Raw genomic sequence first — 27,489 nt, forward strand, 5'->3', positions numbered from 1 at the left:
AAACAGTTGGTTTTAGATGACCATGGCCCTCTGTACATCACAGGAAGCCTTCAGTTCTCTCTATGGCAATTGCCTGAAATTGACATGTGAGAATGTGCCAATCATATTAAATGGCTTTGGACCACTACCAGTGATATGTGGCCCTATTTTACATGAGATAGCCTGCTCTTGGACCCACAGAAGTCAAGTAGAGATGGGTGAAACAGGGAGGTTAGAGACTACTTCGTGCCAAATTTTAAAAAAAGAAAAATGTAAGCAGGTAGCCAACATTAGAATGATAATTTAAGGGTGTGTTTAAATGTTTAGTCGTCAATAGTTACTGAATACGATGTACTCAGTGCTGTGGGAATCAAACATGGAAGAGGTATGGCTCTGGCCTCTAATAAGCTTACTGACTGAAGAACAAGGAATGAAATACCAGGATATGATCTAAATGCTATGTTATGTCAGGCTATAGGAGCACAGAGAATGTGAAACCTACAAAAACAGGAAAAGTCAAGAATGGCTCCATTGAAGAGGTGAGACACGATCCCAGAAAGAATTAGATAGAGGAGATTGTGCCAGACAAATAAATGGGAAAGGTCACAGTTTGTTCCCTTGAATGGAAGAGGGACAGAGCTGGCAGCTAGAGATCATTGTTTTCCTCCAGAGAACCAGACTGGCCCTCGGGAAACCCAACAAATTACCCCAGTTTGGTTCTCTCTGTTTTTATCCCCACGAGGAAAGCAAGCTGCAGTATCGTCATATTCCTCTGTGCTGAACAGCCCCAGACTCGGGCCCAAAACACAAATTAATCTGAAGCTCATAAGAACAGTAGATTTAGACATTTTGCCCATGCACCAAACCACAAGGCATTGTCAAACCCAGTGTCAACCAGGCAGATGTAAGCCCAGAGATTTTTCTGTGGTTCTGTGTTTCCCATAAAGGGTGTGGGGAAGTGCATAGATGAATACCTTCCTTTGTAACCAGGCACTATCGGCTCCTTCTTAGTGACTGCACTGTGGAGCTCTTCTTGAGAAAAAATTGAGTAACGGCTTAATGCTTTCATATAGTGATCGTGATGTTTATTTGAACACTACTGCTGCACAGCAAATATTATAACTCTTCATGTGTCCACAGGAGCTCTTGTCTGGGTTTAACGCTATAAAGTGTATTCACATTGTGAAGTTTTAATTCTCTTTATTAAAATTAATTGTGTAAGAACTGTATGTGCTCTATTAGGTATTAAGTTTGTATGTGAATTCTGTATAGGAAGTGGTTTTTGTTCTTTGGGTTTATCTTGTTTTATTTGGAGATTACAATAAATATCTAAGAGACTATATTCCTGAATTTCTCAGTCTTGGTCTGAGAACATTTTTCATCTCCTCTCAATTTGTATTACTTTTGGTCCGAGGATACCTATTTCCCTTTTTTTCCTTCCTCATCTACAATCCTAGGCACAGTGCTGAGCTTGAACTAGAGACAGAATGAGTGTATTTTTATTTAGGGCTATGAGTTTCCTACACATGATTTTGGACTTAGGCAAAGGAGTTAACTCTAACGTTTGTCATCTTTTAAGGTAGGTAACTTTTTATACCTGACTGACTATATTCCAGAGTCAAAGCTCTTGGTTGTAGAATCAAGAAAGGCTGCTATGGTATTAAAAAGTCACCTCTGCTACCTGAAGACCATGTGTTCCTGTATCTGAATTCTAGGATCCAATGATTATTTTGCACCCTACTGACACAGCCTGGGAAAGAAGCATTCAACCAGGCAATGTATGGATGGGATGTGTGAGTGGTATAGGCTTTTTTAAATGTATGGTGTGTGATGCAGTGATGCTTCAGGTAATATGCAGACTTGCCATGGTCTTGGACCTCAGAGCGTGGTGAAGCACCCAGTTATCCATCTATTTGCATCACAGCAGATCTACTACTAATTTTAAGATTGCTTAATGTTCTAATCATGCCAACAGCTCATTTCCACATATTTTCTTTCAAATATGCCTCTAAAGCTGTTTCCCAAACTCTGTGCTAAAAATAAGCCAAGCAAGACGGTCCTAGGAATATCCACATGGGTCCACAAGGTCAAAATAACTTCCTGAACAGAACTCAGTGACAAGAGGGTCACCTGTCTGTCTAGACAAAGCAGGCAACATGAAAAGAATCAAAATTAATGGAAAATAATAAAGTAAGGGACTTCCAGTTATATTAATCAACATTTATAGAATGTCTTTTATGTGCTAATTTCTTGGTGTACATGAAAATACATAAATAGAATACTACCTCAGTGAACTCATACAATTGTGATAGAGGAAAATGTATAAGTTAATATTAATAGATTACCACAGTTTATATATTACTCTTTCCTAATATTTGTGTCTAATAAATAATTGAAGTGAACATTAGAAAGCTGTTTCATTCTAAAAGAACTCACAAAAATGTCTTCTTGAAATCTTATGAAATACATTTTTTTAGACAAGAGTCCTCTATCCCTAGGTAAAAGTCTTGCCAGTAGCAAGACCTCAGAAGAACTACACATGCTTCATGGTCATTCTGAGGTTTCTGTGGCTAAACCAGTTCCAACTGGTTTTAGCAGGAATCCCCCTCTATGTTCACCCCTCAGAAATAATCACCCTGGCTTTAATGTTTAAAAAATGAAGTTAGTATGTGTCTATTTTTCTCAATAACATTGAAAAGGTAGACCTAGAAAGAATATATCTGGCACCCTCAGAAGATGCTAATCATTTTTGCTAGGTTCCTATTGGTCCTGAAAAAGACTTCTAAATAAAAGGCCACATGGCAGGCTCTGGTCTTGGACACTTCTCGGGAACACTCAAGTCTGAAGGTTCTCTTATTTCTCCTCTAAATTTCTTCTCACTTCACCCCATACCCACCAAGTCCAAAGAATCTTTAGTCTGGTGGAGAGGTAGTCTGACTGCTCAACTTTTCTTCCTAATCTATTTTTTATGCCCAAGTCCTTCCGCACTAGAATTTCTTTTTTATTAATTCTAAATCTCAGGCAATTTCAACTAAAAATCATATTCTTTTTTAAAGTATATTGTTCCCCCCTTAAAGCAATTCTACTGACTGAATGGTATAAAGGCAAAGATAATATATTGTATAGGCAATATAAGAAGGCAAGTATTGGGAGAAAGTCTGGATTAAAATTTCAAAACAGTATACTACCAAGCAGACAGTTACAATACAATTTGATGTGTGCCAATATAGAAGTTACATACAAACTACTGTGAAAGCACAGAAGAGGGGCAATTAACCCAGATTGGAGGCAAAGATTGCGATGTTCCAAGAAAGTGTACTAGAAGAAATGAGACCTGAGTTAAAACATATAGGAGATGTAGGAGTTATGCTGGAGCAGAAGTGGAAGAAGAAGGTTATTCCACACAGAGAGAGCAACAAAAGCAAACCACAGAGGTAGAGCAGAGTACTGTGTATTCCTAGAACTCCACAGCCATTCACATAGGTCATCACAGGGTGGAAGAGAAAAAGAGAGGCTCAGTGTTGAGATCATCACACTTTTCTGAAATACTTTAAAAGTCTGGATTTCATGTTCCAGCTTTGAAAAATTCTTGAAGGAATTTAAGCAAGAAATTAGTCTGATCAGATTTGAATTTTGAAAGATCACTCAAATGGCAATATAGGAAATGGACTAATAGGAGGCAATGGTGGAAACAGAACAAGCATTAAAAAGCTGTTAGGTTATCTATATGCTTGAAATAAAGGTGGCTCAGTAGTGGTGAAGAGTACAGGATACACGATAGTTCAATTTAGAAAGTAGGTAATGGTGACCAATAGGATTTCAAGAGTGAGAACTAGAAACTGAGAGGAGACACTGACATTTCTGGCTCAGTTTAAGTATATATTAGCTCCACTAACTCAAAGACAAAGTACAGGTTCTGGTTCAAGATGGTGATGTAGAAGATCCTGAACTCACCTCATCCCATGAACACACTGAATCTGTAGCTACATATCGAAAAACTTCCACTGAAAGAAAATGAAAAACTACCTGAGCAACCCCTATACACTGGGCAAATTAAAAAAAAAAAAAGTGCAGGTAGGAGAGGCTGAGACAGTCTCACCATAAGCTCCATACTGAGTGTGGTGACCCACAATCAGGAGGGAACTCAAAACCCAGAGCTTCTCCCTGTGGAGGGAAGGGTTTGAGCTCCACATCAGGCACCCCAACTCTTAAAGTCTTCATCTGAGAGATAAACTCCAAAACATCTAGCTTTTAAAATCAATGGGGCTCACATCCATGAGACCCATGAGTCTATAGCAAACCGAGAAACAGCGCATAAAGAGTTTGTGGACTCAAGATTCGTTTGCCTCAGAAACCAGCACAGAGGCAGTCAACTGAGAGGAGCCCAGGCTTTAAGACAAGCAAGTAAGCCTCTTTCACATAAAGTATCAGCCAGAGGGGCAGACATCCAATTTAATACACATCTAGAGGCCTGATAGGGTACTATCCAGAGACAGAGGCTGGCGGGCAGCATCTCTGTGCTCTCTCTCTGCCATGCTCCAGCTCACCTTTATCCCTTAGAAAGGAGCGCTTACCCTCTCTGGCACCCTGCCAAGTTTAATTGCCTGGCTCTGGTGGCCAGTGGAGCTCAAGCTTGAGAATCCTAAAAAATTGTAACCAATGGAAAAAGAGTTCTTACATGGCTGCCACTCCCAGAGCACAGCAAGAGGCAGCAGACTGAGGCACCCAGTCGTTCTGTGAAAGAGGCCTTCCAGCTTATATTCATAGCTATGGCCTGAGGGATAGGTTTCTAACTAAACAGACATCTAAGCTTAATGTAATCTTCTCCAGAAACCTTAGAGGACAGGCACAATCTTTGTGTTCTCCCTCTGCCACATCCCAAGAGGAGGGCTCTTACATGCGTCTGGTGCCCAGTTTTTATGTCTGGTGCTTTCGTTTTTGTGGTTGCCCCCCAGGGAATGCCCCTTGATGGCCTGGTTCTGATGGCCAGCAGGGCTTGCTTTCCTGAGTTCCATGGGATGGTAATAAACAGAGAGATGGTTCTTGGCAAGCTACCACTCCCAAGACACTGTGCAGACAGCAGACTGAAACACATCCCCAGTCTTTATGTGATAGAGGTCTATTTGCTTCTCCTGGTTCTTCAGCCTGGGGAACAGGCTTCTACTTTGTCACATGTTTAGGGCCTAACAGAGGGGCATTCCAAGGACAGAAGCTGCTGGACTCCATGTTTGTGCTCTCCCTATGCCTTGCTCTAGGCCACTTGTATCTTTTCTAAAGGACCTTGTGTACTCATCTCGCACCCCAATTTTTGCAACTGCTACCCACAAGATGCCTTTAGATTCCAGGACTCCTGTGGCCAGTGAAACTTATGCATACAGTCACATAAAACCATCTATATCTGTGTACTTTAAAAGCTGCTGCCTAAGGGTCTGGCTTCCATCAGCTTGAATCTATGTACTGAATGAGCTATTCCCCTTTAGGACACTGACAGCCTCAACTACTGGGAGTCACTAAGAATAAAATAATCTGCTTGAACAATCAAAAAAGGCAACCAAGAGCTAGGGCAGGGTTGAACGATAAGGTTCATCTCCTACATGAGGACACTCCTTCAAGACTGAGAGAGGTGGGTGTTTTATCTAATACATAGAAACTAACACAGAGGGTCAAGGAAAAAGAAGAAACAGAAAAATGTGTTCTAAAAGGCAGAACACACCTAAGAACAAGTTCTTAATGAAACAGATATAACTGATTTGCCCGATAAAGAATTCCAAATAATGTCATAAAGATGTTCAACAAACTCAGAAGAATGAACACAGTGAGAATTTCAACAAAGGAATAGAAAATATAAGAAAGTACCAAATAGTAGTCATAGAACAGAAGAATCTAATAAATGAACTGAAAACTACACTAGAAAATTTCAATAGCAGACTAGATGAAGCTAAAGAAAGGATCAGTCAACTCAAAGACAGGGCAGTGAAACTATCTAATCAGAGCAGCAAAAGGAAATGATGACAAAAAGTAAAGATAGCCTAAGGGACTTAAAGAACAACATTGAGCATACCAATATTCATATTATAGGGGCCCCAGAAGAGAGAAAGCTGTCAGAAAATTTATTTGAAAAAATAATGGCCCCAAACTTCCCTAACCTGGAAAAGGAAACAGACATCTAGATCCAGGAATCCAGAAAATTGCAAGTAAAATGAACCCAAAACAGACCCACACCATGACACATAATTAAAATGTCTAAAGTAAAGACAAAGGGAGAATCTTAAAAGCAGCAAGAGAAAATCAATTTGTTACATAAAGGAAACCCCCCCTAAGACTATCAGATTTTTCAGCAGAAACTTTGCAGGCTAGAAGAAAGTGGCACAATATATTCAAACTAAGAATACCCTACCCAGCAAAGTTATCATTCAGAATTGAAGACGAGATAGCAAAATCTAAAAATGTTCATCATAACTAAACTGTCCTTAAAAGAAATGTTAAGGGGACTTCTTTAAGCTGAAAAGAAAGGGCACTAATTAGTAACAGGAAAAGATATGAAGTAATCTCACTGGTAAAGGTAAATATATAGTAAAGTTAGGAATAATCTAATGTTGTAAAATGGTGAATTAATCACTTGTAAAGCTAGTATGAAGGTTAGAAGACAAAAGTAATAAAATAACTATAACTACAATAATTAGGAAAGGGATACATAAGATAAAAATGTAAAATATGACATCAAGAACATAAAATGAGGCAGGGGGGAGATTAAAATGTAGAGCTTTAGATGCATTTGAACTTAAGTTGTTAAGAACTTAAATTAGACTGTTATAAATGTAAGTTGTTTTATTAAAGCCTCATGGTAACCACAAGGCAAAAACCTACAGTAGCTACACAAAAGAGAAAGCTAAAGACATACAAAACACCACTACAGAAAGTCATAATATCACAAAGGAAGAGAGCAAGAGAAGAACAGAAGAAATACAAACAGCCAGAAACAATAAAAATGGCAATAAGTACCTATTTATCAATAATTACTTTAAAATAAATATATTAAATTCTCCACTCAAAAGACACAGAGTGCCTGAAGGGATAAAATAAAAATTTAAAAGAACCATCTGCAGGCTGGCTACAAAAGACACAAGGGCATACACAGTAAAGGGATGGAAAAAGATATTCCATGCAAATGGAAACTAAAAGAAAGCTAGGGTAAGTATACTTATATCAGACAAAATAGACTTTAAAACAAGGACTGTAACAAGAGACAAAGAAGGGCATTACATAATGAAAACAGTTGGATCAACAAGATAATATAACATTTGTAAATATTCATGTACCCAACATAGGAACACCTAAATATGTAAAGCAAATATTTATAGACCTAAATGAAGAAATAAGCCACGCAATACAATAGTAGTATGGGACTTTAAAGCCCCACTTTCATCAGTGGATAAATTGTCCCAGTCAGAAGATAAATAAGAAACATCAGCCCTAAACGACACATTAGACCAGATGGACTTAACAGGCATATAAAGAAAATTCTACCCAAGAGATAATAGAGTCTTTTCAAGTGCACATGGAAGATTCTCTAGGATAGATCATATGGTGGGCCACAAAACAAGTCTTAATAAATTTAAGAAGATTGAAATCATATCAAGCATCTTTTCAATCACAATGATATGAAACTAGAAATCAATTACTGAAGAATACTGGAAAATTCACAAAGAAGTAGAAATTCAACAATATGCTACTGAATAATCAATGGGTCAGAAAAAAATCAAAAAATACCTTGGGGACTTCCTTGGTGGTGCAGTGGTTAAGAATCTGCCTGCCAATGCAGGGGACACGGGAAGATCCCACATGTCGCAGAACAACTAAGCCTGTGTGCCACAACTACTGAGCCTGCGCTCTAGAGCCCGTGAGCCACTACTGAGCCCATGAGCCATGACTACTAATGCCCACATGCCTAGAGCCCATGCTCCACAACAAGAGAAGCCACAACAATGAGAAGCCGTGCACTGCAATGAGGAGTAGCCCCCACTTGCTGCAACTAGAGAAAGCCTGTGCACAGCAATGAAGACCCAATGCAGTCAGAAAAAAAAAAAAAAACTTGAACAAATGAAAATGGAAATACAACAAACCAAATCTTATGGGATACAATGAAAGAAGTTCTAAGGGAGAAGTTCATAGCCATAAATGCCTACATCAAGAATCAAATGTCTCAAATAAAAAAAAAACCTAACTTACTATTCAAGGAACTAGAAAATAAACAATTAAAACCCAGCTTTAGCAGAAGGAAGGAAATAAAGGTCAGAATAGAAACAAATGGAGACTAAAAAGACAATAGAAAAATAAATCAATGAAACTAAGAGCAGGTTCTTTGAAGATATAAAAAAAATTACAACTATTTAGCTAGACTCACCAAGAAAAAAGAGGACTCAAAATCAGAAATCAAAGACATTACAATGCGTACCACAGAAATATAAAGGGTTGCAGGAGATTCCTGTGAAGACGTACACACCATTGAGTTAGACAACCTAGAAGAAATGGTTAAATTCCTAGAAACATAAAAACTACCAAGAATGAATTGTGAAGAAATAGAAAATCTGAACAGAACAATTACTAGTTAGAAGATTGAATCAGTAATCAAAAACCTCCCAACAAACAAAAATCAAAGAGCAGACAGCTTCATTGGTGAATTCTACCAAATATTTAATGAATACCAATCTTCCTCAAACCCTTCCAAAAAAATAGAAAAAGAAACACTTCCAAACTCTTTTTAGAAGGCTAGCATTACCGTGATACCAAAACCAGACAAGGACACCACAAGAAAACTACAGACTACAATCACTGATGAACATAGATGCAAAAATCCTCAAAATATCAGCGAACCGAATTCACTATTAAAAGAATCATTCACCATGATCAAGTGCAACTTATTCCAGAGATTCAAGGATCATTGAACATACACAAATCAATGTAGTACATCATATTAATGAAAAGCATTTGACAAAATTTGACATCCATTTATGATAAAAACTCTTAATAAGGTGGATATAAAGGGAACAAACCACAGCATAAAAGGCCATATATGTACATAGCAATAAGGACATACCTATCAGTTGCAAGCCCACAGCTAACATCACACTGGTGAAAACCTGAAAACTTTTCCTCCAAGATCAGGAAAAAACAAGGATGACTACTTTCACCAGTGTTATTCAACATAGTACTGGAAGTCCTAGCCAGAGCAATTAGCAAGAAAAAGAAATAAAAGGCATACAACTCACACAGGAAGAAGTAAAACTGTCACTATTTGCTGATCTTATATATAGAAAACCCAAAAGATTCCACCTCCAAAAAAAATGCAAGAACTAAATAAATTTCAGGATATAAAAATCAGTATGTAAAAATCTGGTGCATTTCTATACACTAACAATGAACTATCAGAAAGATATTAAGAAAGCAATCCCATTTAAAATATCATCAAAAAGGAAAAAAAACTCAAGAATAAATTTAACCAAGGAGGTGAAAATTTTTACGCTGAAAACTGCAAAACATCGATGAAAAAAATTGAAGAAAATACAAATAAATAGAAAGATATTCTATGCTCATGGATTTTAAGAATTAATATGGTTAAAATGTCCATACTACCCCAAGAAATCTATAGAGACATTGCAATCCCTATAAAAATTCCAGTGGCATTTTTCACAGAAATAGAAAAAAATCATAAAAGTGGTATAGAACCACAGAAGACCCCCAAATATCCAAAGTGATCTTGAGCAAGAGCAAAGCTGGAGGCATCATGCTCTCTGATTTCAAACTAGACTGTGAAGTTATAGTAATCAAAAAAGTTTGATGTTGGCATAAAAACAAACACATAGCTCAGTGGAACAGTACAGAGAGCCCAGCAGTTAAGTGCACACATATGTGGTCAATTAATTTACAACCAAAGAACTAAGAATCTACAGTGGGAAGAGGACAGTCCCTTCAATAAATGATGCTGGGAAAATTGGACAGCCACATGCAAAGGAATAAAACTGGACGCCTATCTTACACCATTTACAAAAATTAACTCACATTGGCTTAAAAACTTAAATGTAAGACCTGAAACCATAAAACTCCTAGAAGTAAACAAAGATGGCAATCTCCTTAACATCAGTCTTTGTGATTACTTTTTGGATTTAATATCCAAAACAAAGGTAACTGATAATATTACTGATAGTTAACAGCAAATAAACACAATTCAACACTAAATTATTTATTAAGTACACTGTTAACCCAGCACAGGTATGCACCCAAGGAAAGATTAAAAAAAGTAAAAGGAACTCAGCAAACATAAACCCTCCTGTTTGCCAAAAACATCACCTCTAGCATAACTAGAGGCACTGCCTGCTCAGTGATAACTGTTAAGCAGCTGTGGTATCCTGCCCGTGCAGCATAATCATTTGTTCTCTAAATAAGGACTTGTATGAATGGCCACACAAAGGTTTTACTGTCTCTTACTTTCAATCAGTGAAATCGACCTTCCTGTGAAGAGGTAGGAGTAAAAAAATAAGACGAGAAGACCCTATGGAGCTTTAATTAATTAACCCAAATAAATATAACTTAACCACCGAGGAACAATATAATTTTCACGAGGGTTTGACAGTTTTGGTTGAGGTGACTTTGGAGAACAAAAAAGCTTCCTAATGATTAAAATCTAGATCTACTAGTCAAAACACATTATCACTTATTGATCCAAATATTTTGATCAATGGAACAAGTTACCCTAGGGACAACAGCACAATCCTATTCTAGAGTTCATGTTGACAATAGGGTTTGCGACCTCGATGTTGGGTCAGGATACCTCAATGGTGTAACCGTTATTAAAGTTTCATTTGTTCAACAATTAAAGTCCTATGTCATCTGAGTTCAGACCAGAGCAATCCAGGTCGGTTTCTATCTATTATATATTTCTCCCAGTACAAAAGGACAAGAGAAATGAGGCCTACTTTTTAAAAGCACCTTAAAATCAGTTAATGATATAATCTTAACATATAGAAAACATTACCCAAGAACAGGGTTTGTTAGGGTAGTAGAGTCTAGTAATTGTGTAAAACTTAAAAATTTATAACCAGAGGTTCAAATCCTCTCCCTAAAAAAATGTTTATAATTAATATCTTTATACTCATTATCGTTATTCTTCTAGCTGTAGCACTCCTAACATTAATTGAATGAAATATTCTAGGCTATGCAACTTCGAAAAGGACCAAATATCTTTGGAACATATGGCCTACTATAACTTATCTCTGATGCAATCAAATTATTCATCAAAGAGCCACTACAACCAGCTACTTCTTCTATTTCCATTTTTATTGTCACAGCCATTCTAGCCTTAACTTTAGCCCTAAGCATATGAATTCCCCTACCCATACCCTACCTCCTTACTAATATAAACTTAGGGGTATTATTTATACTAGCTATGCCAAGCCTAGCTGTCTACTCCATCCTATGATCTGGATGAGCTTCCAATTCAAAATATGCACTAATTGGAGCCCTATGAGCAGTAGCACAAACAATCTCATATGAAGTAACACTAACAAGCATTCTCCTGTCAATCCTTCGAATAAAGGGATCCTTTACCCTCTCAACCCTCATCACAACACGAGAACATTTATAAATAATCTTCCCAGCGTGACCACTGGCCATAATATGATTTATTTCTACCCTAGCAGAAACCAATCAAGCCCCCTTCAACCTAACAGAAGGAGAATCTGAACTTATATTGGGCTTCAATGTAGAATATGCAGCAGGCTCATTCACTATATTTTTCTTAGCAGAATATGCCAACAACATCATAACAAATATTTTCCCAACAATCCTCTTTCTAGGAGCCCTGCACAACCCCCACACATCAAAACTATACACAACCAACTTCATTATCAAAACACTACTATCAACAATTTCCTTCTTATGAATTTGAGCATTCTATCCTTGATTCTGATATAATCAACTCTACTCCGAAAATGTTGGTTTATATCCTTCCCCTACTAGTAAATCCTGTTATTCTTATTATCATCATAACAACCATTATCTCAGGAATAACACAAATGTAGTTACCAGTTAACACTGAATACTTATCTGAATCAGATTTGAAATAAGTATACTAGCCATTATTCCCATTAAAATAAAAAAATTCAACCCACAAGTCATGGAAGCATCTATTAAACATTTTCTGATACAAGCCACTGCATCATTATTACTTAGAATAATGGTTATAATTAACCTATTATATTCCGGCCAATGAACTATTAGAAGAATCTTTAACTCAGCAGCATCAATAGTAATTACAATAGCCCTAATCATAAAACTAGGGCTATCTCCATTCCACTTCTGAGTATCTGAAGTCACACAAGGCATCTCATTAATAGCAGGCTTAATTTTATTAACATGACAAAACTCGCACGCCTATCAGTATTATACCAAATTTCACCATCCATTAACCTAAATTTAATACTATCTGTATATTATCAATTATAATTGGAGGATGAGGCAGACTAAATAAACCCAGTTACGAAAGATCATAGCCTACTCATCAATCACCCATATAGGGTGAATAACTATAATAAGCTATTATGTTGTATAATCCAACTATAACAATCCTAAATCTAATCTATATCATCATAATGTTTACCGTATTTATACTATTTATTTATAGCTCAGCCACCACTACACTATCACTATCACAGACATGAAATAAAATGCCCATTCACAACCTTTATTCTAATCACCCTATTATCAGCAGGAGGTCTTCCACCACTATCAGGATTTATACCAAAATAAATAATCATTCAAGGAAGAACAAAAAATAATAACATTATTTTACCTACATTAATAGGTATTATGACATCACTTAATCTATATTTCTTCATATGACTCACATACTCCACAGCACTGACTATATTTCCCTCCACCAACAACATAAAAATGACAATTTGATTTCACAAAACAAATGATCTTCCTACCAACAGTAATCATTATATCTACAATGCTATTGCCACTTACACCAGTCTTTTCAGTAATGGACTAGGAATTTAGGTTAGTATAGACCAAAAGCCTTCAAAGCCCTAAATAAGTATAATTTACTTAATTCTTGTTTAATAAGGATTGCAAGACTATGTCTTACATCAATTGAATGCAAATCAAACACTGTAATTAAGCTAAATCCTCACTAGATTGGTGGGCTCACATTTCCCAGGAAATTTTAGTTAAGGCTAAATACCCTAGTCAACTGGCTTCAATCTACTTCCCCCACGGTCAGGGAAAAACAGGCAGAAGAAGTCCGGGCAGAATTGAAGCTGCTTCTTTGCAATTCAGTATGTTAGATTGACCACAGGACGTGGCAAAAAGAGGACTTAACCCCTGTCTTTAGGTTTACAGTCTAATGCTTACTCAGCTATTTTACCTGTGCTCATAAACCACTGATTATTCTCAACCAACCACAAAGATATTGGTATTTCATATTTATTATTTGGTGCTTGAGCTGGAATAGCAGGCACTACTCTAAGCCTATTAATTCATGCTGAATTAGGTCAACCCGGAACATTACTTGGAGATGATCAAATTTACAATGTAGTTGTAACAGCCCACGCATTTGTAATCATCTTTTTTGTAATTATACCTATTATAACTGGCGGTTTGGGAGATTGACTAGTCCCATTCATAATTGGAGCACCCCATATAGCCTTCCCCTGCATAAATAATATAAGTTTCTGATACCTTCCATCTTCTTTCATACTATTACTCGCATCATCAATAGTTGAACCTGGCACCGGTACAGGCTGAACCATATATCCACATTTAGCTGGAAACCTAGCCCACGCAGGAGCTTCCGTTGACCTTACCATTTTTCCCCTACATTTAGCAGGTGTTTCCTCAATCTTAGGTGCTATTAAGTTTATTACTACAATTATTAATATAAAACCACCCACTCTGTCCCAATACCAAACACCACTATTTGTATGATCCGTTCTAATTACAGCTGTATTACTATCATTACCAGTTTTAGCAGCCAGAATTACTATACTATTAACAGACCGAAACCTAGACACAGGGAGAGGTGATCCAATCTTATATCAACACTTATGTTGATTCTTCGGACACCCTGAAGTTTATATTCTTATTTTACCTGGATTTGGAATAATTCCACATATTGTCAGGAAAAAAAGAACCTTTTGGGTATATAGGTATAGTTTGAGCCTTAATGTCAATCAGCTTCATAGGGTTTACCATGGGAGTCCACCATATGTTTACAGTAGGAATAGATGTTGATACACAAGCATATTTTACAGCAGCTACTATAATTTTTGCCATTCCTATATGAGTAAAATATTTAGCTGACTAGTAACACTTCACGGAGGTAATATCAAATGATCCCCTGTCATAATATGAGCTCTTGGCTTCATTTTCCTTTTCACAGTAGAAGGACTAACAGTAATTGTTTTAGCTAATTCAACCCTAAATATTGTCCTTCACAATACATATTATGTAGTTGCACACTTCCACTATGTATTATCAACAGAAGCAGTATTCACTATTATAGGAGGCTTCGTACATTTAATCCCACTATTTTCAGGTTACAAACTCAATGAGTCATGAGCAAAAGGTCACTTTGTAATTATATTTGTAGGTGTAAATATAACCTTCTTCCCACAACATTTCCTAGGTCTATCTGGAATACCACAATAATATTCTGACTACCCTGATGCCTACACAACATGAAATAGTATTTCATCGATAGGCTCCTTTATTCCACTAATAGCAGTAATATTAATAATTGTCATAATTTGACAGGCATTTGCATCGAAACGAGAAGTCTTAACAGTAGGATTAACTACTACAAACTTAGAGTAACTAAACTTGATGCCCTCCACCATATCACACATTTGAAGAGCCCATTTATGTCAATTTAAAATAGTGAAGAAAGGATGGAATCGAACCCTCTTCTACTGGTTTCAAGCCAACAGCATAACCATTATGTCTTTTTCAATAAATGAGGCATTAGTAAAATTTTACATAGATTTGTCAAAGTTAAATTATAGGTGAAAGTCCTATATACCTCCATGGCATATTCCCTCCAACTAGGATTTAAAGATGCAACATCACCCATTATAGAAGAACTTCTACACTTTCATGATCATACATTAATAATCATATTTTTAATTAACTCTCTTGTTCTTTACATTATTTCACTTATACTAACAACTAAATTAACACATACAAGCACAATAGATGCACAAGAATTAAAAACTATCTGAACAATTTTACCAGCTATTATCGTAATGTTAATTGCCTTACCATCATTATGAATTCTTTACATGATGGATGAAATTAATGATCCCCCTCTAACTAAAAACCATAGGACACCAATGATACTGAAGCTATGAATATACAGACTATGAAGACTTAAACTTTGACTCCTATATAATTCCTACATCAGATCTAAAACCAGGAGAATTACGACTATTAGAAGTAGATAGCAGAGTAGTTGTTCCTATAGAAATAACAATCCGAATACTAATCTCCTCAAAAGATGTTTTACACTCATGAGCTATACCTTCACTAGGCCTAAAACAGATGCCATTCCAGGAAGCATGACCAGGTCTATATTACGGACAATGCTCAGAAATTTGTGGGTCATAGCTTTATGCCCATCGTCCTTGAATTAGTACCACTAAAATACTTTGAGAAATGATCTGCATCAATACTATAAATACGTTAAGAAGCTAAATAACGTTAACCTTTTAAGTTAAAGCTTGGGAGTTAATCCTCCCCTTAATGATATGCCGCAACTAGATACATCAACATGATTTATTACTATCCTATCAATAATCCTAGTCCTATTCATTATATTTCAACTAAAAATTTCAAAACATATTTACTATTCAAACCCAGAATCAATATTACCAAAACACTAAAACAACCCACTCCTTTAGAAATAAAATGAATGAAAATTTATCTGCTTCTTTCATTAACAGGGCTTCCTGTTGTTATCTTAATTATCATATTTCCAAGCATTCTATTTCCTACACCTAATCGACTAATCAAGCATATAACTTCTATTCAAAAGTGATTAGTTCAAATAACATCAAAACAAATAACAGCTATTCACAATCACAAAGTGCAAACCTGAACACTAATACTAATATCACTCATTTATCAGATCAACAGATCTACTAGGACTACTACCACATTCATTTACACCTACTATACAACTCTCAATAAATCTAGGCATGGCAGTTCCCCTATGGGCAGAGACTGTAATTACAGACTTTTGTCACAAAGTAAAAACATCCCTAGCTCACTTTCTACCACAAGGAACACCAGTTCCTCTTATTTCCATACTAGTTATCATTGAAACTATCAGTTTATTTATTCAATCAATAACCCTGGCCGTACACTTGACAGCTAACATCACAGGACACCTGTTGATTCATTTAATTGGAGGAGCAACTCTAGCATTACTAAATATTAGCACTGCCACAGCCCTAATTACATTTATTATCCTTATCTTCCTCACCATTCTCAAATTTGCTGTTGCCATCATTCAAGCCTACATATTTATCCTACTAGGAAGCTTTTACTTACACAATAATACATAATGACCCACCAAACCCATGCATATCATATAGTAAACCCCAGTCCCTGGTCCTTCACAGGAGCTCTTTCAGCCCCCCTAATAACATCAGTCCTAATTATGTGATTTCACTTTAATTCAACATTATTGTCACCAAGCCCACTAACAAATACCTTAACAATATATCAATGATGTTGAGACACCATCCAAGAAAGCACTTTCCAAGGCCATCATATACCAATTGTTCTAAAAGGACTTTGATATGGAATAATCCTATTATTTCATAAGTCCTCTTTTTTTACTGGCTTTTTCTAAGTTTTTTAACCACTCAAGCCTTGCCTCCACACCTGAGCTAGGAGGATGCTGACCACCAACAGGCATCTGTCCCCTAAATCCACTAGAAGTTCAACTCGTCAATACCTCCGTACTATTAGCCTCTGGGGTATCCATTACCTGAGTCCACTACAGCCTCATAGAAGGAAACCGCAAACACATAATTTAAACTCTTTTTATTACAATTGCTTTAGGTGTTTTTTTACACTTCTACAAGCCTCAGAATATTATGAAGCATCTTTTACAATCTCAGATGGAGTGTATGTATCAACTTTCTTCATAGCTATAGGATTTCACAGACTACATGTAATTATTGGCTCTACCTTCCTTATTGTCTGCCTCTTATGTCAATTAAAACATCATTTTACATCTAATCATCATTTAGTCTTCAAAGCCACTGCCTGATACTGGCATTTTGTAGATGTACTATGACTATTCCTTTATGTGTCTATTTTTTGATGAGGATCTTATTCTTTTAGTATTAAATACTACAATTGACTTCCAATCAGTTTTGGAATAATCTGAAAAAGAATAATAAACCTGATACTGACATTAATTACAAATATAGCACTAGCCTCATTTCTTGTATTCATCGCATTTTGACTCCCTCAATTAAATATTTATACAGAAAAAGCAAGTCCCTATGAGTGTGGATTTGACCCCCATAGGATCAGCCCATCTACTCTTTTCCATAAAATTTTTCCTAGTAGCTATTACATTTCTCCTTTTCGACTTAGAAACTGATCTTTTACCCCACCATAAGCATCTCAAACAATCTAAAAACAATACTCATTATAGCACTATTCCTAATCTTATTACTAGCAACAAGCCTAGACTACAAATGAATCCAAAAAGGACTAGAATGAACTGAATATGGTAATTAGTTTAAAATAAAATAAATGATTTTGACTCATTAGAATATGATTAAGTTCATAATTACCAAATGCCTTTAGTATATATAAATATTGTTATAGTATTTATAGTATCTCTCATAGGGTTATTAATATATCAATCTCACCTAATATCCTCACTACTATGCCTAAAAGGTATAATATTATCACTATTTATTATAGCAACCCTAATAATCCTAAACACAAATTTTACCTTGGCCAGCATAATACCAATCGTTCTGCTACCCTTCACCGTCTTCAAAGCTGCACTCAGACTATCCCTACTGGTAACAGTATCAAACACATATGGCACTGATTAAGTACAAAACCTTAAACATCTCCAATGTTAAAAATTATTATCCCTACAATTATATTAATACCACCAGCATGACTATCAAAAAGCAACATAATCTGAATTAACACTACAGTACATAGCCTATTAATTAGTTTCATAAGCCTTTTTCTCCTAAACCAATTCAACGACAAAAATCTTAACTTTTCACTAGCTTTTCCTCAACTCCTTATTAGCACCATTTTTAATTTTAACATGACTCTTACCATTAATACTAATAGCCAGCCAATTTCACCTGTTCAAAGAATCATTAACCTGGAAAAAAATTATATATTACTATGCTAGTAAAACTACAAATATTCCTAATTATAACATTTACTGCCACACAGAACAAATCTTATTTTACATTTTATTTGAAGCAACACTAGTCCCAACACTTATCTTCATTACCCGATAGGGCAATCAAACAGAACAACTTAATGCAGGACTTTATTTCTTATTTTATACACTAGTAGGGCCCCTCTCACTCTTAGTAGCATTAGTATATATTCAGAATATCACAGGCTCATTAATTTTCTAACAATCCAATACTGAACTCAAGCAATATCCAACACCTGATCCAACGTTTTCGTACGATTAGTATGCATAACAGCCTTTACAGTAAAAATACCCCTATACGGTCTCCACTTTTGATTACCTAAAGCACATGTAGAAGCCCCCATTGCAGGGTCTGTAGACCTTGCAGCCATACTGCTAAAACTCAGAGGTTATGGTATATTGCTAGTTACAAAAATATTAAATCCATTAACAGACTTTATAGCATATCCCTCCCGCATACTCTCTTTATGAGGAATAATTATAACCAGTTCAATTTGCAAGAAGAGAACCCACAAAATGGGAGAAAATATTTGCAAATGATGTGACAGACAAGAGACTAATCTCCAAAATCTACAAACAGCTCATGCAGCTTAATATCAAAAAACAACCCAATCAACAAATGGGCAGAAGACCTAAACAGACATTTCTCCAAAGAAGACATACAGATGTCCAAAAAGCAATATAAAAATGCTCAACATCGCTAATTATTAGAGACATGCAAATCAAAACTACAATGAGGTATCACCTCACACCAGTCAGAACGGTGTTCCATCTCTTCCATCCAACATGGGAATGTAAATTGGTACAACTGTTATGGAGAACAGTAGGGAAGTTCCTTTAAAAACTAAAAATAGAGTTGCCATATGAACCAGCAATCCTACTCCTGGGTTTTTTCCAGAGAAAACCATAATTTAAAAAGGCACATGCACCCCCATGTTCATTGCAGCACTATTTACAATAGCCAGGACATGGAAGCAACCTAAATGTCCATCGACAGAGGAATGGATAAGAAGATGAGGTATATATATACAATGGAATATTACTCAGCCATTAAAAAAATGAAATAATGCCATTTGCAGCAACATGGATGGACCTGGAGATCAGATGGAACAATTGAAATCAATTCCTCTAAGATCAGGAATAAGACAAAGATGATTACTCTAAACACTCCTACTTAATATAGCACTGGAAATCCTGGCTGAAGCAACAAGGAAGACAAAGAAATAAAAGGCATCCAAAATGGAAAGGAAGGAGTAAAATTGTTGCTATTTGGTGACGATATGATTTTATATACAGAAAATATCAGTCAGCCAAAACTTTTATAATTAATCAATGATTTCAGTAAAGTTGCAGGATACAAAAATTAACATACAGAAATAATTTGCATTTTTTATACTAAAGATGAAAGATCCGAAAAAGAAATAAAACTTCCCCATTCACAATGGCATCAAAAACAATAAACTACTTAGGAATAAATATCCCTAATATATATATTAGGAATAAATATAACCAAGGAGGTTAATGATCTATACAATGAAATCTATAAGACTTTGATGAAAGAAATCAAAGGATACACAAACAAAAGACACCTGTGTTTATGGATGGAAAGAATATTGTTTAAATGTCCATGCTACCCAAAACCATTTACAGATTCATACAAACCCCATCAGAATACCAAAATTATTCTTCACAAAAATAGAAGAAACAATTCTAGAATTTATGTAGAACCACAAAAGACCCCAAATAGCCAAGGCAGTCCAGAGAAAAAAGAAAGTCTGAGGTACCATGCTTCTTGATGTCAAGCTATACTACAAAGAATGGCACAGTCACAAAAATAGATGCATAAACCAACAGAACACAATCCAGAGCACAGAATTAAATTCTGGCATATATGTTCAACTAATATTTGACAAGGAAGCCAAGAACAGTCAACGGGGAAAGAATAATCTTTTCAATGAATGGTGCTGGGAGAAAGGGAGAAACACGAGCAGAACAATTAAACTGGACCCCTATCTCATGCCACTCACAATAATTAACCTTGAAATGGGTCAAAGACTTAAATGTAAGACCTGATACCATAAAACTACTAGAAGCAAACATAGGGGAAAAACTCCTTAATATTGGTCTTGACAATGATTGTTTGGACATGATGCTAAAATCACAAACAACAAAAAGCAAAATAAATAAACAGATAAACAATTAATAAAATGAAAAGACATTCTACATAATAGGAGATTTTTACAAACCATATATTAAGAGGTTAATATTCAAAATATATAAATAACTCATAAAATAACAAAGACAGTCCAATTTTCTAAATGGACAGAACAACTAAAGAGACATTTTCCCAGAGAGTACATCAAAATGGCCAATGGATATATGAAAAGATGCTCAGCATCTATAATCACCAGAAGAGTGCAAATCAAAACCACAATGAGATATCACCTCACACCTGTTAGAATGGCTATTATCAAGAAATCAAGAGACAACAGAGGCTGGCGACGATATGGTGAAAAGTGTAGGAATGCAAGTTGGTCCAACCACTATGGAAGTTAATATGGAAGTCCCTCAATAAATTAAAAATAGAAATACTATAATTCATGCAATTCCAATTCTGGGTATATAACATGTGGAATAATAGAAAAAATATAGATAGATAGATAAATAGATAGATAGCTATAGATTCTGCCCCTGCTTCCTGGCACAGAGCTCCTTAAACTGTTTTTCTTTTTCCCAAAGTTTTAATTGAAGTATAGTTGATTTACAATGTTATATTAGTGTCAGGTGTACAGCATAGTAATTCAGTACTTATACGGATTATACTCCATTAAAAGTTATTACAAGGTATTGGCTATAATTCCCTATGCTAGACAATATATCTTTGTTGCTTATCTAATTTATACATAGTTGTTTGTATCTCAATTTCATACCCCTAATTTGGCTCTCCCATGTTCCCTCTCCTCATTGGAAACCACTAACTTGTCCTCTTTATCTTTGAGTTTCTTTTTTGTTATATTAACTAGTTTTATTTTTAGATTCTACATGTAAGTGATATCATACAGTATTTGTCTTTCTCTTATTTCAGTTAGCATAATACCCTTCAAGTCCATCCATGTTGTTTCAAATGGCAATATTGCATTTTTAAGGATGAGTAGTATTCCAGTGTGTGCGTGTTTGTATCACACCTTCTTGATCCATTCATCTGTTGATGGGCACATATTGCTTCCATATCTTGGCTCTTGTAAATAATGCTGCTATGAACATTATGGTGCATATATCTTTTTGAATTAGCGTTTTCATTTTTTTCAGATATATAGCCAGGAGTAGAATTCCTGGATCATATTGTAGTTCTATTTTTAGTTTTATGAGGAACCTCCATACTGTTTTCTACTGTGACTGCACCAATTTACATTCCCACCAGCAGTGTACAAGGGTGCCCTTTTCTCCACATCCTTGCCAACATTTGTTATTTGTGGTCATTTTGATGATAGCCATTCTGACAGGTGTGAGGTGATAGCTCATTGTGGCTTTGATTTGCATTTCTCTGATGATTAATGATGTTGAGTGTCTTTTCATGTGCCTGTTGGCCATCTGTACGTCTTCTTTGGAAAAATATCTATTTAGGTATTCTGCCCATTTTTTAATTGTGTTGTTTGATATTGAGTTGTATGAACTGTTTATATATTGTGGATATTAATCAGTTATCTTATTTGCAAATATTTTCTCTAATTCAGTATGTTGTCTTCTATTTCTTGTAAAGCTGGTTAGTGGTGCTGAACTCTTAACTCTTGCTTGTCTTGAAGCTTTGGATCTCTCTATCAAATCTGAACGAGAACCTAGCCAGTTTGAAGATTCTTGGTTGTAGGTTTTTCTCTTTCATCACTTTAAATGTATCATCCCACTCCCTTCTGGCCTGCAGAGTGTCTGCTGAAAAGTCAGTTCATAGCCTTACGGGAGTTCTCTTATATGTTATTTGTTACTTTTCCCTTGCTACTTTTAATATTCTCTCTTTAATTTTTGCCATATTAATTACCATGTGTCTTGGTGTGGTCCTCTTTGGGCTAATCCTGTAAGGCAGCAGTCCCCAACCTTTTTGGCACCAGGGACCAGTTTTGTGGAAGACAATTTTTCCACAGACCGGGGTGGGGAGGAGCGATGGTTCAGGCGGTAATGTGAGCAATGGGGAGTAATGTGGAGCAAAAGATGAAGTTTGCTTGCCTGCCCACCACTCACCTCCTGCTGTGCAGCCTGTTTCCTAACAGGTCATGGACCAGTACTGGTCCATGGCCTGGGGGTTGGGGACCCCTGCTGTAAGGGAATCTCTGCACTCCCTGGACTTGAATGTCTGTTGCCTTTTCCAGATTAGGGAAGTGTTCAGCTACCATGTCTTCAATTATGTCTTCTGCTCCTCTCTGTCTCTCTTCTCATTCTGGGACCACTATAATGTGAATATTAGTGCTTGATGCTGTCACAGATGTCTCTTAAACTGTCCTCCTTTTTTTTTTTTTCCTGTTCAGCATCAGTGATTTCCACTACTCTTGTCTTCCAGCTCACTAATCCATTCCTCCATATCATTTAATGTACTGTTGATTCCTTCTAGTGTATTTTTCATTTCGATTATTGTATTCTACATGTATTTGGTTGTTCTTTATATTTTCTAAGTCTTTGTTATAAAACTTCTAACGTCTAACTCTGCATCCATTCTTCCCCTGAGTTCTCTGATCATCTTTATGATCACTACCCTGAATTCTTTCTTGGGTAGATTGCCTATCTCCATGTCATGCTTAGTTCTTTTCTGTGGTTTTATCCTGTTTCTTCATTTTTACATGTTCTTCTGTCACCTCATTTTGCCTAGCTTGCTTTTTTAATTTTTATGGTAAGGTGGTTACATCTCCTGATCTTGAAGAAGTAGGCTTTTGTAGGAGATGTCCTATGCATCCCAGCAGTGCACTTCCCTCTCTTCACCAGAGCAATATGCTCTAGGCGTTCCCCTTATGAGGGCTGCATGGGGCTTTCTGTTGTGGTGGGCTGACTATGTGGGTGATCTTGTAGGCTTTGTTGGCCCCTGGTCTGTTTGGTTGCCAGGTCCTGCCTTGTGTGGAGGCTGCCAGCTGCTTGTTGGAGGGACTGAGTCACGAGACAGCTGGCTGGCTGAAGAACACCAGGATCCCTGGGGCTAGTGCTGGATTACTGGGGTAAGCCAGGGTCAGGGTCCAGGTGACTCTGGAGCTGTTGCCCACCCTCTAGTGTGTGAAGTCAGGTCCTGGGGCTAGTGGTGCTCTTCTGGTTGTCAGAGCTGGGTCCTGGGGTCTGGCTGCAAGGCCCATGGGTCCTAGAGCAGGTGTTGGGCTGCTGGTGGGTGGGGCTGGTTCCTGATGCACTTGGCTGTGGGCCCAGGGTATCTTGAAGCTTGTGTTGGCCTGCTAGTGGGTGGGGCCTGAGCCCAGTTGGTCCCAGTGTAGAATCTGGCCTGCTAGTGGATGGGCCAGGTTTGCAGACTGTGGTGCTATGGTTTTCTTACAGCTGGTGTCCATTGGCTGGTGGGTAAATCTTGGAGCTGGCTCACTCGTGGGTAGGGCTGGGGTCCTAGTGATTCTGGGCCAGGTGTCTGCCCATGGTGGTGGAGCTGGGTCTGCAGTCTCTGGATGGAGGGCCCTGGGAGGTCTTGTGTTTACTGCCTGCACACTGGTGCATGGGGCTGGGTCCTGGACAGTCTGGAAGGCAGGGCAATGTCCAGAGGTGGCTGTGGGCTTAGAGATTCTTAAGGCAGCCTGTCTGCTGGTGGGGGAGCTATGTCCATTCCCAGTTAGTTGCTTGGCCTGAAATGTCCCAGAACTGGGGCCTACAGATGATTGGGCCAAGGCAGCGTTGGGCCCTGGGCTAATAAGCTAGAGGGAAGGTTCCAAAATGGTGCTTGCCAACACCAGTATCCAAGTGGAAGAACGAACTCCCAATAATGTCTGCTACCAGTGTCTACATCCCCAGGGGTAGGATGCAGTTGCCTCCTGCCTCTCCAGGATACTATCTAGTATCAGCAGGTAGATCTGACCCAGACTCCTATCAAATTACTGCTTCTGCACCAGAGCATGTGAGATATTTTGTGCACCCTTTAAGAGTAACGTCTCTATTTCCCACAGTCCTCTGGCTCTCCCAAAAGTAAGCCCCTCTGGCCTTCAAAGCCAAATGCTCTGGATGCTCATCTTCCCAGTGCAGGACCCCCAGGCTAGGGAGCCTGACATGGGGCTTAGAACTCTCACTCCTTTGGGAGAACCTCTGCAATTGTAATTATTCTCCTGTTTGTGAATCACCTACCTGGGGGTAGGGGATTTCACTGTATCACAACTCTGTCTCTCATCTCATTTGTAGATCTTTTCTTGTAGGTTCCAGTCTTTTTCACTGATGGTTGTTCTGCAAAAAGTTGTGATTTTTGTGTGCCTGTGAGAGGAGGTGAGCTCAGGGTCTTTCTACTCCACCATCTCGTGCAATCTCCTAAACTCTTAGAATTTCTTAAGTGATAATGTGCCCTAGGGCTCTTATTTGTTATATGGAGGTGACTCTGAGTGGGCTCCTGGATGGAGGCTGGTCACCAGAAAGACCAGGCCATGATTAGAAGTTTGGAATTTTCAACCCCACCCCACATCTTCCAGAGAGGGGAGAAGAGCTAGAAATGGAGTTAATAATTGATCATGCCTAGGTGAGAAAGCCTCTGTAAAATCCAAAGAGTACAGGGTTTGGAGATCTTCCAGCTTGGTGAACAGGTGGAGGTGCTAGGAGACTGACATACCTAGAGAGGGCATGGAAGCTCTGCATTCCTTCCCACAGATCTTGCCCTACACTTGTCTTTCATCTGGATGTTCTACTATATCCTTCAGTAAGGATATAAGTAAAACATATCTGAGTTCTGGGAGTTTTTCTAGCAAATTGGACATGAGGAAGGGCTTGTCATAACCTCCAACCAACAGCCATTTTGTCAAAAAGCCCAGGTGACAACCTGGGAAGTTGTTGGAAGGAAGTTCTGCAGGACTGAGCCCTTAACTTATGGGACCTGACTCTATACAGGTAGAGAGTTTTAGAATTGAGCTAAATTATAGGACACCCAGCTGGTGTCACAGAGAATTGCTTGGTGTGGGGAAAAACTTCTACATATTTGGTGACCAAAAGTGAAGTGTTTTTTTTATGAGTAGTAAAGGAGACTCACAGGGAGGAAACTCATAGTAGGGAAGAACTGTTTTCTTTTCCTACAATGGAAGAAGGAAAATTGCATTTTTCCATTACATTGCCAAAGGAAATGAAAACAGGACTTTGAAGAGATGTATGCACTCCCATTGCAGTGTTATTCACAATAGCCAAGACATGCAAATAACCTGAATATTCATCAGTGGATGAATGGATAAAAAGATGTGGAATATTATTCAGCCATGAGAAAGAAAGATATATTGCCATTTGCAATAACATGGATAGACCTTGAGTACATTATGCTAAGTGAGATAAGACAGATGGAGAAAATCAAGTACTGTATGATAACACTTATATATGAAATATAAAAAAGTCAAACTCATAAAAAACAGTAAAATGATGGTTACCAGGGAGTGGGGTGGGGGATAAGACTGATGTTGTTTAAGGGTGCAAATATGCAACGAGTAGCACACAAGCCATAGATATCTAACACACAATGACTTTAGACAATATTGTACTATAACTATGTGATAAATATAGCTACAAAATTATATTACAATATGTAAGTACCAAAGTAACATGCTGTATACATTAAATGTATACAAGGTTGTATGTCAAATATACTCAATTTTAAAAAAACAGGTACAATAACCAAAACTCTGGGAGAAAACAAAATGCGGGAGAATGTCACATATCAGAAGAGTAAACTGGGAACTAGGATACACTACATCTATAGGCAACCAAGGAAGGCAAGCTCACAGAAAAGACTTGAAAAAGGAGAGGCTAAATAGATGGATGGACATGAAGAAGTCTACAAATAACAAATGTTGGAGAGGGTGTGGAGAAAAGGGAACCCTCTTGCACTGTTGGTGGGAATGTGAACTGATACAGCCACTATGGAGAACAGTATGGAGGTTCCTCAGAAAACTAAAAATAGAATTACCATATGATCCAGCAATCCCACTCCTGGGCATATATCGAGACAAAACTATAATTCAAAAAGATACATGCATCCCTTTGTTCATAGCAGCACTATTCACAACAGCCAAGACATGGAAACAACCTAAATGTCCATCAACAGATGAATGGATGAAGATGTGGAATACTACTTAGCCATTAAAAAGAATGAAATAATGCCATCGGCAGCAACATGGATGGAACTAGAGATTATCATACTAGGTGAAGTAAGTCAGAAAGAGAAAGACAAATACCATATGATATCACTTATATGTAGAATCTAAAATATGACACAAAAGAACTTATCTATGAAACAGAAAACGATCAGAGACAAAGAATAGACTGGTGGTTGTCAAGGGGAAGGGGTCTGGGAGAGGACTGGATTCGGAGTTTTGGTTTAGCATATACAAACTGGCATATATAGAATGGACAAACAATAAGGTCTTACCATATAGCACAGGGAACTATATTCAATATCCTGTGATAAACCATAATGAAAAAGAACATGTATATATATATATGTGTGTGTGTATATATATATATATAAAACTGAGTCACTTTGCTGTACAGCAGTAATTAAAACAACATTGTAAATCAAGTATACTTAAATTAAAAAAAGGGATGGATGGAGAATGGGATGAGAGTGGGATACACGAAGCCACAAGAGGAGAGAGTTTTGAGATAGAAGTGGTCCACATTTTCAGATTATGTGAAGAAAAATCAGGATTGCCAGTCATGTCGACAGGGGCAGTTGTAGAATAGCAATGGAGGAGAAAGATTGCAATGGGCAGAGAATCAAATGGTAATGATGAAGATAAGACACTATTCTTTCAGGTACTTTGAAGATACAAGTGAGGGTTATTTAATGAGGATAGTCTAAGGGAGGG

Source organism: Monodon monoceros, unplaced genomic scaffold, assembly GCF_005190385.1.
Source record: "Monodon monoceros isolate NGI ecotype Baffin Bay Population unplaced genomic scaffold, NGI_Narwhal_1 Super_Scaffold_12, whole genome shotgun sequence".
NCBI lineage: Eukaryota > Metazoa > Chordata > Mammalia > Artiodactyla > Monodontidae > Monodon > Monodon monoceros.